We start from the raw sequence: 13,588 nt of genomic DNA, 5'->3' as shown, positions 1-13,588 counted from the left end.
GATCTTCTAAAGATCAAGGGCTTTTCCTCGTATAAATCCTTATGTTCATCACTCATTTCATATACTTGTTGTTCATACATTCGACCAATTAATCAAGCATCATACCTCATAAAATCAGATTTGGTTTCATTATCCTTGTGTGATTTTTGACCAAAACATTACTAGCCCTGCATGTCGTACTTGGTGCTTTAAAAGTTGTAAAATACGTGAAATCGCATGATTTATGTGACTTACACAAAAACTGCACTAATCTGATTATAACCACTATTTTAATCAATAAATAACATCTATTGTGTTAAAATATCACGTCGTTTCGAGTTGGGATGATTATAGTAATGTTTAACGCAAAACTATGCATTAAAACGGTCGAAAATCGTCTTTTCGAATTATTTTTATAAACTGATTTAGATCAGTAAGTAAACTGATATTTTTAATTTAAAAATAAGTATTTTAACTAATTTTAAGTTTACTTGGTGTTTGGTTGGTCATATGTGACTTCCGACGCCCGAAAATGTTACCGAATCGCTAAAATACGCATTTTTCAATGAACACTAGTATGGGTAATTTTTGGGTGAACCTTATGTGTTAAGATGTGTTATGTGATTTAAACATGTGAATGTGAAAATATGTTAAGTTTTAACATGATATTGGAAATTCAGCTTATGCATGTATACTTGTGCGTTTTGTGCCGTAGAAACGGTGAAAATCGCGTTAAATGTGTAGCTTGTTTGTCGAGCATAAAAATTGGTACACATAAAATATTTTATGTATACTTGCTTTAAAAATGACAAAATAGATAAAAATTGGTACACATAAAAATTGGTACACATAAAATATTTTATGTATACGCGTGTTTCGATAATAAGTTATGTGAACGTTTATGTATATATATTACAACGCGCAAATCGTAGATATATTACGTATAAACGGGAATGTTAATGGATTTACATGATAACGGTCACCAATAAAATCGTTCGAATCGCAATATTTTAAATATATATATATATATATATATATATATATATATATATATATATATATATATATATATGAACTCATAAGTATATTAACGTGCCAACATAATAAAAAACGTGAACTTTTCGAGAAAATCTCAAAGTTATGTGACAATTTTAAGAAACAGAGGAACTTAGTATTTTTGTGATATTTATATTGATATAAAAATCGTTCCTATATATATAATAAGACGTGTAGAAATCAATCTCTGAGATTGCGCTATTTAAAATACGCACTCAAAGGTGAGTGTCACTAAACCCCTCTTTTACTGCTTTGTATATATTTTGGGGCATAGAACACACCAATAAAAGGGTTTAATAATGTTTTTGGATTGAAACATACCTTTTAATATAAAAAATATACATTTTCGTTGAAAATATATGGAGTTTGATGTGACACTTGTGCTCCATAAACACACACAATGTAGGACACTATTTTTTATCAAAGAAACAATGTGTTTTGGTCTAAAAAATTTGTTTATTTTGGTTTTACAATTTCACGTTTTTATTCTAGTTCATTTTCAAACCTTAAATCGCTTTCTGGGAAGTTATACGCGAACTGATGCGTAAACGTAATCAGTTTAATGCGGCAAACACTCCGGAACAGTGACATAGGCTTAACATACCTTAAATAACTTTTATACAACTTAGAAATAAGTTTTGAAAGCTTTGGTGTGTCAAAAATAAGTTTATTCACACTCAGGGACTATTTGCGTCAAACTGCGAAAGTCTGCTGATTCACATAGTATCGAACATTACGGAACTTGATCATAAGTTAAACATGCCCTAAATATCCTTTTCATAGCTTATAAATAGGCTTTGAGGTGTTTGGTGCACAAAAATAAACTTATTTGATCAATAGGGACTAAAAGCGCCAAAAAGTGCATAAATTTGCATTTTCGCGCATAACTTACGTTCTGAACATATCCGGACATCCAAAAATTTTTGTAATCATTATTTTATTTTAGTGTTTGGAATGTTAGAATTTCACTCGTCGCGTAATTTGGATCGATTTCGCGTTCGTTACGACTTCCGTCGTAGTTAACCGAACAACACAATCGTACGACCAAAGGAACCGACATCCGAGATGTTTTTGAGCATATTTTAAGTTCCCTATACTTTAAATTCATTTTAGAGCTTTGAAATGGGATTAACGGGGCTTAAACGTGTCAAAAATGCATCAAAAACCAACTTTTGGGCTTGTAGGGACTAAAACTGACAATCTGCCAAAGATTGCTTGAATTTGGTCATTTCAGCTGAATTTGATGGTTTTGATCCCTTGTTTTGCACTCTGTGGGCTGTTATTTGATGGTTTTACATGTCCCATTGTATTTCAATACCATGTGCCCACATGGAGGGCCAAGATCGAAGTACTGATTGCGAGGAACGATCCTAACGGTTGTGAGTTTTCTATAAATACCCATCACCTTCATTCCTTGTTCCTCACAATCTGATTGAATTACTCTATGTTGGAGTTCAAGAACTTCATTCCTGAGTAGTTTGATCAAGATCTTCCAGGCTTGGACCCTTTGTAAGTATTCTTTCGTGCTTTTTATGCGTTTTTAAGCATGAAAGTCAAACAGTGTTTGACTTTCTGCTTTGACATCAACACCAAGTTCGTTTGAACTTTGCAACGTGATCGTAATCACGATGGTTATAGTCCCTTGTGACTATAGCTACTGATTACCACGTTGATTAGGTGTAGTGACGAGTCATAATTCGGTCAAAATACGCGTCTATACGTATTTTGCAACCAAACTATTATTGGGTATCAAAACCATTTGTTTTGATATCAAAACCTGTTTTCTAACTTAGTTAAACATGTTCTAACATGTTTAGCTCATCACTATTAGTCTAGTGCTTGTATAGGGCGTAAGTCAAGCGGTTTTGACAACCGCTTAGACTTCCGAACCCGACCGGTTTGGTCGATCATTAGGATCCGACCAAACATGTATTGTGACCATTGTTGTATAGGGAATAACCTTCCGAGGTTATACCTTATGGTCACTTCGTTTAGTTAGTCGTACGATAGGTAGTTTATATGCCTTAGGAAAATGACTAAAATGCCCTTTTAACGCATAATTTCATTTAAAGCATATGTATCACATGTTTTGACATCTAAACTGATTAAATAACATAATTTGATATGTTAAGGCATATAATACTTGTCATAGGACTTGTTAGGCGTCTCGAACGCGCTTTTGCGCGAACGACGCGTTAAAGTGGCGTAAGCTACCTTAATGGGTCGTAAGCACTTAGGATAGGTTCCGATTTAGAATGTAGGATTTTGTTAAACCATATCACATGAGTTCCAATACTCGTTTGGTTTACAAGACCTCATTTTATCCAATCTTCCGATTTAGGTGTCGATTCGCTAACTTAGTGTCTGTTACACTAGGAACCGCTTCAACACTTGAACTATTCGTCTTTTGAGCTTTGTTTTACCCTTTGAACCGGAACTATATGCAACCCCAGGTGAGTACATAGTTCCCCTCTTTTACCATTTTTAAATGTTTTGGGGTGATTCATATGTGTAATCGATTTGTTTTCAAAATGTATGGCATATATGTGTTCACTAAGTGCTTTTATGTGTATTATTCCGATTATGCAAATGCGATGTTTATCTGAATCCTTAAGTGATCTACCTATCTTCATAGTTAGATTCATATAGGATATTTGAAGTACAGTCTTTGTAACATTCTAAGTAAAATGGCATAGTATATGAATACAAATTCAATTATTATTATTATTATTATTATTATTATTATTATTATTATTATTATTTAAAACATGGCAATCTAAATAATGTGTTAAAACAAATTTATCTTTTCTAAATTTAATGTGCATTGAATTACATTGATTGATATTTTTGAGAAAGCACGTTTCTTTCAAATTGCAGTTCAAGAATAAAATATAGTATTAATGCCCCATTACAAAGAAATATTATTACTATTATTATATCTTTCAATTGCCACACACTTTTGTCAACTCCTACGTTTTCGTTAATGCTTAATTTGTAAACCCTTTTCAAAACTTTAACCACCGGCCAAAGATTTGTAAATCTGATTAGCTTTATCACTTTCAACCCTACGACCCTCTTACATCCCCTCCATCCGTGTGGTAGTCGCTGCCACGCACAAGTCATCGTACCATAATACACAACCGTGCCGCCATGTTCAACACGAAACCCATTGATAGTTGCCGTCATCCTTCCGGTTAGTGGTTACCGCCGCTCACCATCGCACTCCGCCACAAACCACCGGCCGCTGCCATAATCTTTGAATAGTTTATGTTCGACTCCGGAGGCCCTCATGTTCGTTCGTTATGGACTACTTGATCTGTTTTGCTTTTGCTTTGCATGGCTAAACTAAGGTACGGATTTCGTTTCCTCTTCATCATAGTATAAATTTGTATATGTTACTTTGTAGTACGGATTCTGTTTTCTTTTCATCGTAGTATAATTTCCAATTTCCTTATACGAGTACGAAATCTTGGGTTTTGACGTCGTAGTATAATTTTATTTTCGTTACTCTTTAATACGGATCTTCGTCCTTGTTTTGAAGTCTGATTGTCATGGTTTGGTGTCTTTATCCGTTGATATGTGATACGTTATCTGAGATAGTATTGTCTTTGTTTGCTTGCTTATTAGTGAGTTGTAGCATGCCCTACCTCAGACTTGTACTCATGGTCGCATGTTCCTGTCGGTAATTAATTTTAGTTATATGTAAATTATATGGCCTTAGTAATTGTACTCTGTCACCCAAGCATGTCTGGCTTGTCGTTTGGGCGTCAACGGCATGGCACTTATCGTGACAGTGCGTAATAAAAGTTCACGGCGTCTCTAGCTCGTGCTTGTGTAGCACCTTGGCCACTAGAGGCGTATAGATCGATCTTAGCTCTGAGTCTGAGTTTGTTTGTCTGGAGATGGAATAATGGGTGCACGCCACACTCACCGTCTCGTAGGTGCATGGACTAGCTAGCTATGTACCAGTCTGTTTCTGTTTCTGGCTTTGGGTGCTTCCGTGTTACACGATTAATTTTGTTGATATACACATTTCTCGTGTAAGTCAGTATGTGTTTCTGTATCCGAATATGCTCAGTATCTGTTCTGATATGTCTGGTATGTTTTGTACGCATCTTGTTTGTTTCAGATCATGTATTCGGTTAATTATGCTTCTGATTATGTATAGTATCCGATTATGTTATGTATTAGTTAGGTCTGCTTTGACTCAGTCTCTCTGTATCAGTTTCGTCTCATTATCAGTCTCAATTTGGATTTCAATTCCGTGTTATACGTTTAGTTTGTATCCAGTCAATATCTGTATTCAGTATTTGATTCGATGTTTGTTCGATATTTGTCGTTGAATCTGCTTTGTTTCGTGACGATTTTCCAATTGGTTTAAGGACTTTCATAAGGATTTTATTATTCTACATATAAACTCAGATTATCTAAAGTATTTTGATTACTAAGGGTGAATCTCTAAAGTTATAAAAGTAGTTATTATGACTAAATAATAATTTATGAATATTGATTAACTAATAGATATGAAATTGAATCCAAACGTTTATTTTAAAGATAATAGTTTCGACAATCCTTTCTTTTAAAGATTATGAGATTCTAAATGGTATTTAAAGTGTTTTGGCTTACGTATTTGGTTTTGTTTCTGTATCGGCTTTCCATGTCGGTTTACCAAACTTTTATAAGTATTTCATTTTGAAATCCAAGTTATTTAAATTGTTCTATTTATTAAATACAGCTATTCGAAGTTATAAAACTTTATTTTTTTTTCTACTAATGAGCCACTATGAATTTTGTAAATTATTTTGGTTTTAATAAATCTAAACGTTCACTACAAGAAATTATCTTTGTCAAGTAACTCGTTTTAAAAATATTAACACTTTTAAACGATGTTTGAAATATTTGATAGTTAATAGTTTCTAATTCCTTCAAACATTTTATTAAAGACAATAGGTTTGAAATTTTTCTTATTTTACAAATAGTAGATAATTAACGACATTTAAAATGAGTCCCATTATACAAGAAAAATTATTTTAGTCATCATGGTCAACAATGTATCAGTCTCTACATCGGATTTGTGTTGGGCTCGGTATCAGTTATGTATAGGTCTGCCTTTTATTTCCGTATCAGTTTCTGTTACAGTTCCAGATGGGTTCGCGTATCAGTTTTTGTATCAGTCCTATGTCTTCATCTATTTTTAGTACTCGTTTCAGTAATCGTTTCAGTTCAGTCTCAGTTATCTTTTGTTGTGTTTTTTTTTTCTTCCGCTGATATGACTTTACTTCTACTGTTGATTTCTCCGTTACTGAGCAATTTTTGGCTCAGCCGTATTTTTCTTTTTGTGTTTTTCCTATTTGTTTTACAGGTAATATGGGATGATCTGGGATTTCAGTGAGGAGCGTTAGGAAGTTGCCGGCCAAGATTCTTTATTTCAGTAACGTAATAAATGTATTTAGGATCTTTTATTTAATGATATGGATTAGTTTTTAGTTTTGATATCTGTAAGAGTGACACGTCAGCCCTAGCGGGGTTGGGGTGTTACAATTATGGTATCAGAGCAAAGGCTCTTTCCTGTAGTAAAATTAAAATTTAAAATAAAACCTGTGAGGCAATGGGTAGACGTTGGGTTAGGATTTCGTCTTCCGATCAATGTTGGTAATCATTAGTTTGTGATCTTTGATATCTGATAAAGGCTTTTATTATTTATTACTACTTCTATATTCTGCATCCCAATTATGTTAGATAAATATTCTATTATGATTGCGGAGTCCATGAGCGATTCGAAACTTGGTAAATGACACGATTGGAGTAACTGTCGTCGAATGAACTCTAGTATGCGCCACATGGACGTTGCAAACCCTACGTGCTTCAAGAGGCGTTTTGCATAAGTAGTATATATATATCCTTGCGGAATCGGCACATCTACTTTAGCTATCATCTCATTATTGCTTAGAGTTATAACATTTAACTTTGATTAGTCTATCGTCACTCTGCCTGCCTTACAATTTGGATAAGTCATCGAGATGCATGACGGGAGGACCATTAGGGCACTTATGTAAGATGATTGAAAATTATGGTCATGAACGTAATTGTGAATTATAGGTACATACGTGCGCTTTAAGATTCCTGTTATCTAGTTTGGTGTCTACTCGAATCCATTTATGTCTTAGTACTCTTATTTCCAATTTGTTCGATTTCGTTTTGATCACGCTTGAATATGATTTGATTCAATCCCTGTTTACCCTGTGGTGTTGGTAACTCCATATTATTTTATTAGTGTATGATACACATTCATGCAATCTGATGAAATTTGTTCCGTATGTGTTTTTGAATTTCATAGACAAAAGACTTACTCATCTTTGAGAATTTATAGATTGTGAAAAATAAATAAACAAATAAATAAGTTGGTATTACTATCTTGGCCTCCCATCCGCACTATTAAGATATAAACTTTTGTTAGTGAGATTTAAATTTCGATGACTTGAAATTTATGAGGTAGAATATTAAATAACATGACATTTTGATTAGTTTAGATTTTATTTTGATGTAGAATTTTGCCGTAACTTGTGGCTTTAGAATACCATTAATTCCAAGGAATGGAAGATAAAAATATTATATAAATTGAATAAAAACCGTTAATTGTAAATAAGTTGTTAGTGATTTAGTTAGTTAGATCACCAATTAACTAAAGGTACTACATGTATTTTATTTATCCAATACGATATGTATCTTGATGTAAGGTATTTTTAAATATCTAAACGAACTATGGTTAAGCTTAAATTTTAATATAATATTATTTATCTGCTATCTAAATTTTAAGTTTTCATCGGAAATCGTGAATCATATATGGCTTTGATGCTTCGTGATATAAGGATAAGATATTTGTATATATTATGCAAGGTGCTCTACTTAACAATTTCGAGGACGAAATTTTTTTTAAGAAGGTAGAATTGTAACATTCTAAGTAAAATGGCATAGTATATGAATACAAATTCAATTATTATTATTATTATTATTATTATTATTATTATTATTATTATTATTATTATTATTTAAAACATGGCAATCTAAATAATGTGTTAAAACAAATTTATCTTTTCTAAATTTAATGTGCATTGAATTACATTGATTGATATTTTTGAGAAAGCACGTTTCTTTCAAATTGCAGTTCAAGAATAAAATATAGTATTAATGCCCCATTACAAAGAAATATTATTACTATTATTATATCTTTCAATTGCCACACACTTTTGTCAACTCCTACGTTTTCGTTCATGCTTAATTTGTAAACCCTTTTCAAAACTTTAACCACCGGCCAAAGATTTGTAGATCTGATTAGCTTTATCACTTTCAACCCTACGACCCTCTTACATCCCCTCCATCCGTGTGGTAGTCGCTGCCACGCACAAGTCATCGTACCATAATACACAACCGTGCCGCCATGTTCAACACGAAACCCATTGATAGTTGCCGTCATCCTTCCGGTTAGTGGTTACCGCCGCTCACCATCGCACTCCGCCACAAACCACCGGCCGCTGCCATAATCTTTGAATAGTTTATGTTCGACTCCGGAGGCCCTCATGTTCGTTCGTTATGGACTACTTGATCTGTTTTGCTTTTGCTTTGCATGGCTAAACTAAGGTACGGATTTCGTTTCCTCTTCATCATAGTATAAATTTGTATATGTTACTTTGTAGTACGGATTCTGTTTTCTTTTCATCGTAGTATAATTTCCAATTTCCTTATACGAGTACGAAATCTTGGGTTTTGACGTCGTAGTATAATTTTATTTTCGTTACTCTTTAATACGGATCTTCGTCCTTGTTTTGAAGTCTGATTGTCATGGTTTGGTGTCTTTATCCGTTTATATGTGATACGTTATCTGAGTTAGTATTGTCTTTGTTTGCTTGCTTATTAGTGAGTTGTAGCATGCCCTACCTCAGACTTGTACTCATGGTCGCATGTTCCTGTCGGTAATTAATTTTAGTTATATGTAAATTATATGGCCTTAGTATTTGTACTCTGTCACCCAAGCATGTCTGGCTTGTCGTTTGGGCGTCAACGGCATGACACTTATCGTGACAGTGCGTAATAAAAGTTCACGGCGTCTCTAGCTCGTGCTTGTGTAGCACCTTGGCCACTAGAGGCGTATAGATCGATCTTAGCTCTGAGTCTGAGTTTGTTTGTCTGGAGATGGAATAATGGGTGCACGCCACACTCACCGTCTCATAGGTGCATGGACTAGCTAGCTATGTACCAGTCTGTTTATGTTTCTGGCTTTGGGTGCTTCCGTGTTACACGATTAATTTTGTTGATATACACATTTCTCGTGTAAGTCAGTATGTGTTTCTGTATCCGAATATGCTCAGTATCTGTTCTGATATGTCTGGTATGTTTTGTACGCATCTTGTTTGTTTCAGATCATGTATTCGGTTAATTATGCTTCTGATTATGTACAGTATCCGATTATGTTATGTATTAGTTATGCCTGCTTTGACTCAGTCTCTCTGTATCAGTTTCGTCTCATTATCAGTCTCAATTTGGATTTCGATTCCGTGTTATACGTTTAGTTTGTATCCAGTCAATATCTGTATTTAGTATTTGATTCGATGTTTGTTCGATATTTGTCGTTGAATCTGCTTTGTTTCGTGACGATTTTCCAATTGGTTTAAGGACTTTCATAAGGATTTTATTATTCTACATATAAACTCAGATTATCTAAAGTATTTTGATTACTAAGGGTGAATCTCTAAAGTTATAAAAGTAGTTATTATGACTAAATAATAATTTATGAATATTGATTAACTAATAGATATGAAATTGAATCTAAACGTTTATTTTAAAGATAATAGTTTCGACACTCCTTTCTTTTAAAGATTATGAGATCCTAAATGGTATTTAAAGTGTTTTGGCTTACGTATTTGGTTTTGTTTCTGTATCGGCTTTCCATGTCGGTTTACCAAACTTTTATAAGTATTTTATTTTGAAATCCAGGTTATTTAAATTGTTCTATTTATTAAATACAGCTATTCGAAGTTATAAAACTTTATTTTTTTTCTACTAATGAGCCACTATGAATTTTGTAAATTATTTTGGTTTTAATAAATCTAAACGTTCACTACAAGAAATTATCTTTGTCAAGTAACTCGTTTTAAAAATATTAACACTTTTAAACGATGTTTGAAATATTTGATAGTTAATAGTTTCTAATTCCTTCAAACATTTTATTACAGACAATAGGTTTGAAATTTTTCTTATTTTACAAATAGTAGATAATTAACGACGTTTAAAATGAGTCCCATTATACAAGAAAAATTATTTTAGTCATCATGGTCAACAATGTATCAGTCTCTACATCGGATTTGTGTTGGGCTCGGTATCAGTTATGTATAGGTCTGCCTTTTATTTCCGTATCGGTTTCTGTTACAGTTCCAGATGGGTTCGCGTATCAGTTTTTGTATCAGTCCTATGTCTTCATCTATTTTTAGTACTCGTTTCAGTAATCGTTTCAGTTCAGTCTCAGTTATCTTTTGTTGTGTTTTTTTTTCTTCCGCTGATATGACTTTACTTCTACTGTTGATTTCTCCGTTACTGAGAAATTTTTGGCTCAGCCGTATTTTTCTTTTTGTGTTTTTCCTATTTGTTTTACAGGTAATATGGGATGATCTGGGATTTCAGTGAGGAGCGTTAGGAAGTTGCCGGCCAAGATTCTTTATTTCAGTAACGTAATAAATGTATTTAGGATCTTTCATTTAATGATATGGATTAGTTTTTAGTTTTGATATCTGTAAGAGTGACACGTCAGCCCTAGCGGGGTTGGGGTGTTACAGTCTTAGATCTTCCTATCTTCATAGTTAGGTTTTTAAGAAGTACTTTACAACTCGATGGTTGGTTTTGTGTAGATGGTTGGTGATTCAGATAACGAAACTAGATAATACAATAATCACATGGTGGATACGCCGTTGGTACTTCCTATATATAAGTGTGCTTATTGTATTACCTTTCGTGGCGTTATCCCGAATCACCATTAGGATTTAGGATTGTTTTGGTTCAATGTAACAGAAACCGAATCCTTATAGCATCTATCTATCTTCATGGATTAATTCTTGTAGGATGTTTAGAGTACTGATATTGGAGTCCTTGATTGGATTCATTGTGTGCTTTAATGCGTATGTGAGTAGACAATGTCACAGAAACCGAATCCTTATAGCATCTATCTATCTTCATGGATTGATTTTTGTAGGATGTTTAAAGTACTGATATTGGAGTCCTTGATTGAATTCATTGTGTGCTTTAATGCGTGTTTACGAGTTGGTACAAGTTGGCGACTTATGTGTTATGTGGTAGTTGTGATTTAGATAACGAAACGGGTATAATAAAATAAGAACATGGTGGATACACCGCTGGTACTTCCTATATATAAGTGTTCTTATTTTATTATTCTTGTAGCGTTATCTGGATCACTTTAGGATTTTGTGTATAATTGTTCAATTATCCAAATCTTTGTAGAATCTTCCATATCTCTATATGTTGGGTTCTTAGAAAGATATCTGAAGTATTATCATGACTCATTGATTTGATTTATAGAATACTTACAGAAGTTTTGATTTGATTCAAAACAATTATTATTAATCCTCAATTGGATTTCTAATAATATATTAACAAGTTTTTACGATGATATAAACAAGATTACAAACCTATTTTTTCATGAGTTTTCACACTTAAGATTATGTATTGCAAATACTAAATTTTTGCCATTCTTTGGCTTCAAGATTTATTTTCAATTGACAGTTCTCGTAGTGTTAAAGTATTGCAATACCAAATGTTTTGCCATTTACTTGGCTAATAAAACCTATGTATTCGCCGGCATTTTTATGCTGACTGTTTTTCACATATGTTTCAGGTTTTCGACTGTTTCAAGCATGCAACGCATAGAACTGCATTTGGGCCTTAGACTTCTAAAACAACAGAACAATTACATGTATTCTTTGTTTGTAAAACAATGTTAATGATATTGAAACAATTTAGTACCAGTAGTTGTGAGCAATTTGTGACGTGACTCCCCGATATTTCCGCCGCGTGTTGTTGTATAACGCGATTGGGGTGTTACAGATTGGTATCAGAGCATTGGTTATAGGGAATTACGTTATTAGCATGCCTTGAACCTAGTCTATAACCTTCCTAGGACCCAAACATGAGTAGACTTAGGAACTCTTTCCTAAATCCTCATCTTTAATCGTGCCACGACTACTCTATGATTTACGAATCATCTAACCTTAGATGATTTATCCTGAACCTTAGGCTTTATGCCTTGGGGTATTCCTCAAAATGTTTTCTCAAAACATTTTCATTGAAATATTTTTCAAAATGTTTTCTTAAATGTTTTTGTCAAAATATTTCGCAAACATGTTTTATAAACGATTTGTATCAAAAGATTTCTCAGATGTTTTTCTCAAACGTTTTTCATCAAAATCTTGGGTTTTAATAATGTGAACACATGCAATCTGGAAGGGTGGATGCCTGTACCCCGAGTTTTCTGTCTAAGGCTAGAGTGTTCGTACAAATCCGCATTATCGGACTAGTCACTCTTACCTGGGAACTCTTAGGGTGAGTGTCCACTTATAGGCTAAAGCATGTCTTCGTGAAGCATTATAAAGACCTATCCATCTTGACCCTACCGAATGATTTTTAAACGACCTTTGTAACCCTACTCATTCATGTTACCCTCGGTAATGTGTTTGCTCTTCATGATAATCGAATCATCCTTCCTTTCCCAATACCATTTTATCATATTACCTTCGGTGATATGTTTGATTCGATACAGTTGAAATGAATCTCATTTCATTTCACGACTCTACGAGATCCTATTTTATTTTCAAAATACTACCTTTGTCTTTTAAAATTTCAAATTTTTACCATTTGAATGAGAATTTTCAAAATTTCAACACAAAGATTCTTTATTTTAAAATTTTAATTTAAAAAAATTTTGTCTTAAAAGTAATAAATTTTTAACAGGTAAAGAATTTACAATACAAACCATTAACCCGGTTTGTATTCTCGCATCCAAAAATATTACAAAAGTTTATTTTCAAACAAATCTTGTTTCAAAACAAAAATCCACAACACCATATATTTTAAGTACGAGAACAAGACCAATGAACAAAATTTTACTAGATCAAAGTTTTCACAATATAATAATGTTACAAACTCATAACAATTGGATAAATCTAACTTTTTGTTTTTCTCTATAGCTGCACTTTCGAAATGCCTCCTCGACGAGATGCACAACCTCAAACCAACGAAGAAATCGCAGCCCTTGTCACTCAGCAGATGGCTGCTGTGCTTCCGAACGTGGTAACCCAGATTCATCAGATATACAACAACAATAACAACAACAACGCCCAGTGTAATTTCAAGACCTTCAATTCAGCCAAACCGCTAAAAGTTTCTGGGTCTGAAGGAGCAACCGCACTCTTACAATGGTTCGAAAGTATAGAAAGCACATTCCACCATGTTCAGTTCCTAATGAGCGTAAGGTAGATTTCGCTTCGAGTGT

General features: G+C 33.4%; 1 long non-coding RNA gene across 1 annotated transcript; it reads left to right on the top strand.

The window, feature by feature from the left end:
* The first annotated feature begins 8,363 nt into the window (after positions 1 to 8,363).
* LOC118486355 lies at positions 8,364 to 11,135 on the top strand. The gene is made up of 2 exons (XR_004878624.1): positions 8,364 to 8,673; positions 10,684 to 11,135. It is a non-coding gene; the product is annotated as an uncharacterized LOC118486355 (long non-coding RNA).
* Positions 11,136 to 13,588: the final 2,453 nt, after the last annotated feature.

Source organism: Helianthus annuus, chromosome 14 (genome assembly GCF_002127325.2).
Source record: "Helianthus annuus cultivar XRQ/B chromosome 14, HanXRQr2.0-SUNRISE, whole genome shotgun sequence".
Taxonomy (NCBI): domain Eukaryota; kingdom Viridiplantae; phylum Streptophyta; class Magnoliopsida; order Asterales; family Asteraceae; genus Helianthus; species Helianthus annuus.
This window is presented reverse-complemented; position numbering and strand designations above follow the sequence as displayed.